This window comes from Arachis ipaensis, chromosome B3 (assembly GCF_059453495.1).
Source record: "Arachis ipaensis isolate K30076 ecotype BB chromosome B3, ASM5945349v1, whole genome shotgun sequence".
Classification (NCBI taxonomy): domain Eukaryota; kingdom Viridiplantae; phylum Streptophyta; class Magnoliopsida; order Fabales; family Fabaceae; genus Arachis; species Arachis ipaensis.
In genome coordinates, this window is record NC_142438.1 from 10,691,821 (window position 1) to 10,696,399 (window position 4,579).

The 4,579-nt window shown below is 31.4% G+C and overlaps 1 long non-coding RNA gene across 2 annotated transcripts; it reads left to right on the forward strand.

The window, feature by feature from the left end:
- The first annotated feature begins 1,054 nt into the window (after positions 1-1,054).
- LOC107634176 (uncharacterized) lies at positions 1,055-3,971 on the forward strand. 2 transcript variants are annotated; one of them, XR_015907521.1, is made up of 2 exons: positions 1,055-1,598; positions 3,545-3,971. It is a non-coding gene; the product is annotated as an uncharacterized LOC107634176 (long non-coding RNA). The 2 variants fall into 2 exon arrangements; XR_015907522.1 differs by having other exon boundaries at positions 1,055-1,406.
- The last annotated feature ends 608 nt before the right edge of the window (positions 3,972-4,579 follow it).

A 4,579-nucleotide genomic window follows, 5' to 3' on the forward strand; every position in this document is an offset into this window, starting at 1 on the left:
TGTATGTGATTAGAAGTTTATTTTACAAAAAATTGTGAATAATCTCCATTCGATTGTGTATAATATTAATAAATGTGAAATTAGTTAAGATGATAATACTTTAATTATTAATATGTCGTGTGTTCAAATCTTATAAATAATAATTTTTTTTATTAGATATACGTGATAAAGGAAATTTTAGGAACACAAATTTAATTTGTACGCTAAATTCCTCTCTCTATATATATATATATAAAACTTAATTTTTCTTACTCACTCACCGTGCCTTACAAATTAAGCCAGTCGCGTGTTTTGCAAGTAATTAGATTTTTACGTTAAATTTTTTTCCTTTAAATTTTTTAATTTAATATTTTTATCATTTTCAATCTATTTCGGATAATTAATTTTTTCTATTTTAATTAAACAGTTAATTAATTTTTCGGTTCATACAATTCTCATCTTAATTATTTACGATTATGCTATGTTTATACTAAAATTAATTATCAAAGTCAGTCATTATTATAAAATATATGTTAAAATACAAATACAACTTAATTAGAAGTATGTGAATAAGAAATATGTCAATAATTAAGATAAGTGTTTTATTTTCTTAATAAATAATAGTCTAGATTCAACTTAATAAATTGTATGTGATTAGAAGTTTATTTTACAAAAAATTGTGAATAATCTCCATTCGATTGTGTATAATATTAATAAATATGAAATTAGTTAAGATGATAATACTTTAATTATTAATATGTCGTGTGTTCAAATCTTATAAATAATAATTTTTTTTATTAGATATACGTGATAAAGGATATTTTAGGAACACAAATTTAATTTGTACACTAAATTCTTTTCTAATTTCTCTTTCTCTCTCTATATATATATATATAACCACTCTATCTCATGAGCCCTGTGATTTTTGATTCCTTACAGTATTTGCTGGCGCACATAAGATTAGATATATAAAAATATAAAGCATAGATAATGAATTAGTTGAAAAATTAGCCTAAAAGTATTACCAACCATTAATTCGATTTTTTCTTTCTTTTTGTCAAAAGTACGATTTTCTTTTCCTTTTTCCGGTTCAACCGAACCAAACTTTCCCTACTCAAATCTAACGCTGATCACTTCTCCTCTCAGCGCCATTTGGAACCATGTTCACACCTCTTCAAGCATGCATTGATGCTGTGTTGAGGTGAGGAGAAGCCACGAAGCTTTATGCACCGCCTCACCCACTTCCTTTTCTTCTATCTCTTGTTAATAGTGTTTCTCATTTTCTTTGAACCAAAACATGCACAACAAAGGAGAAGAACAGAGAAGGGAAGCAAAACGAAACTGAAGAGGAAGGAAGAAGCCATCCGCAGCAAGAAGGAAGGCACCCCACCTCTCATCACTCTGAATCTTCGAAGCTTCTTTGTTGGGTGAGAACCAACAACTCTCCTTCTTCCTCTTCTTCAGATTCAAATTCTGTTCTTCTTTTTTATTCCACCTCTGCCATTCTAATTCCAATTCTTGCTAGAACAGTAGTGACCGCAGGCAAGAACTCTTCTCTTGCTTGAGGTGAGGTCAGCCATTCGTTCTTGAAAGAGAGGCCAAAGCTCCAATTTCATACGGTTAGGGTTCTGATTCTGAAAAGAAGTAAAAATAGAATTGCCAACTTCAAAAGACTTAAGGGTTAGGACAATTAGACTATTATTCTTGTGGCTGTGCTTGTGATGAGAATAGATAAACTATTATATGTTTGATTGATGATAAATATGGCTCTAGTATGTGTTTGAATGATGGTTAGGTTATATGAATTATTATGTTTGATATAGTGCTGAACAATGGAAGTTTGATTATGGTTAAGTAATTGAAATTGTGAAATTTATTGCATTTGTTTTCTTAGAGCTGTTCTGACCATTCTAGCAACTTTAGTTAGTTAAAATAAAAGTAAAATTATAGTTTTAGATGAATTATAGACTTGAACATAAGATTTGGCATGTGAGGTTGTTGGAAGTGTATTATGCAGAATTTCTACAATTTCTGCATAATTGGCAGCAAAATAAACGCATTTCTGGGAGCATTCCAGATCATAATTTTGGATGAAATTATTTTTCTATGAAAATATAATGTGTTTTTAATATCTGGTAAAAATTTCAGAACTAATTGATAAGTGGATTGGGAGAAATGAATTTTTGAAGAATGATGGTTTCAGTAGAAAATTCTGTTTCTTTACTATAGAAGCACCAACTTCCAATTCACTTAATTTATAATTCTTAGGAGTATTTGGGTGAAACCAATGGCAGTCTCAAGCTTTATGTGTCTAAAATATGCAATTTAAAATTTGTGTCAAAACTCATTCTAACCAATTAGTTATGTTGCAAGAAGTGAGGGTAGCTCGCTGAATTTTGAAAACAGCATTCTAAAAGGCAGGGCTGTGTTCCTAAGCTCATAAATTTTTCATGTGATATGGTAATAATCTGAAATTTAGTTTTCTGGAAATCTGGAAGAGTCTTGTTTAATTACATGAATTTTGAAAGGCAATGGGTGAAAATTGGATTTTTAGTGAATTTAACAAATTTACTGCTCGCTGCTATTTTTTCTGCAATGATAGCAGAATTTTTGAAAGATTTGTACAAGTTTCAATTATGGTAGGAATGCCCCAGAACAAAGTTTTATTTCTAAATCCGTGGTTTTATAATAACTAAGGGGATTAAAGAAAGTATAATGACCAATTAAGAATGTCTACCTGGTAAATTGTTAAGGGAAGTTTGAACGATATTAAAACTGAGGGAACCCGTAAGGGTGGTTTTAGTGCTATTTTAGGGGAGATTATGTCCGAATTTCTATAAAAGTTCAGGGAATTAGTTAAATGAAAATGCGTAAATTGTCCCCAAGAAGGTTTAAGGTTAATGGATGATGCGGAGGTATGTATAATTAGGCAGTGGTGCGGAGGTATGTATAGTTAGGCGGTGATGCGAAGGTATGTTTTATAGTGTTGGTGATGTGGAGGCATAATAAAGAGAAAGAAAATGGGAAAATTATGTATGAAAGAGATAATTGAAACGAATAATAAATTATGAAAAGTGTATGTTGAATGGGCCTTGTGCCAAACTGCTACTGCGAAAGTGCCCGCCTAACGGATAGCCTAAGATTGCTAATGCGGGAATGTTCGCCTAACTGATAGCACTGTTCCTTAATCCTTACTGTGATACACATTGAAATGTTATTATAATGAGGCCTAATTGACACGGGCAACCGTGATGCCAAGGTGTCTAATTGACACAGTAAAGGGACCATATTCGGGGTTCACTCCGAGTAACGTCGGGTTGCAGGTAGACAACTGATGCATGAGCTCATGGTTTGCGCATATGAACTTCTTGTGAATTATTTACTGTCATTTTTTTCTTGTTCATGCTATTTACTTGTTATATATATGTTTGTGCCTTGAGTCTCTGTGTTTGTTCTTTTTTCTGTTTCACGACAACTTAGAGATAAAGACCCTAGGTTCCCCTTTTACCTTACTGAGAACTCTAGGTTCTCACCCTTCTTTTGTTTCTTTCTCCCCCCTCCCCAGACGGGTCCAGCAGAGGAGCTCTTTGAGTTTCGTTCTAACCGCTGAGCTATGAGGATCTGGCGCGCGGCGGAGTCTTCATATGGAGCACGCTTTGGACCGCTTTCTTGAACGATGTTCGGAGATCACTCCAGAGTTAGTCGCAGTGAATCTTTCGCTCCTTTTTTATGATCTTAGTATTACTTTTCCTTCGCTTTTGTAGTACTTTTAGAGGGGTAGGACGTCTTAGTAGTTTGGTTCCAGTTTAGGAAACCCGTGTGAGGGTTGGGACTGATTTCTTCTTTTGTATCTGTACATATAATTTGATGTGATACTTGGCTTTGATAGATGACACGTATCCTTGAACTTAACTCATGTGTATATTGTATATATGTTTATATATGTTATTTTCTGTTGCCATGTGTTTTCTTACATGACAACTTTAAAGAAATTAACCTTGCGAGCAACTAAACGCTAATCCATGAATAATAATTTATTCATGATTAAACCGATAAAGGCTTTTATTGATATTAATTTATAAAAATCTGAGTCTAGAGCTAAGTAGGCCCGCACGACGAGTAACACTTGAACATTTGGCATTGGTCATAACGTGTCGAAAATTAGGGTGTTACAATATATATATATATATAAACAAAAAAATCTTTTAACCAATTTTTTAAAAAATTAGCCAATTTTATAATAAAAAATATTTAAAATTAAATAAAAAATTAAAAATTAAAAAAATATTTAAAACCTAACAAGAGAAAACCACCAAAACTTAAACAAAAAAAAATCCAACATCATTAAAAAAAATCATCCAAAAGCTCACAAATAAGAATAGCTATAAATAAATTTTCTTGAAAAATACAATAGCATTTTGTTAAAAGTGATAAGCATTAGAATATATTAGGATCAATTAACATTCATTAGAATTATTTAGTATATCTAAGTATTTATTATAGAATATTATTTTTTATTATTTTAATTCTTTTAACATCTATAAATATCTGTTTATATTGTATCATTTCACATAACTTGAATACACACAAATCTTTTCTC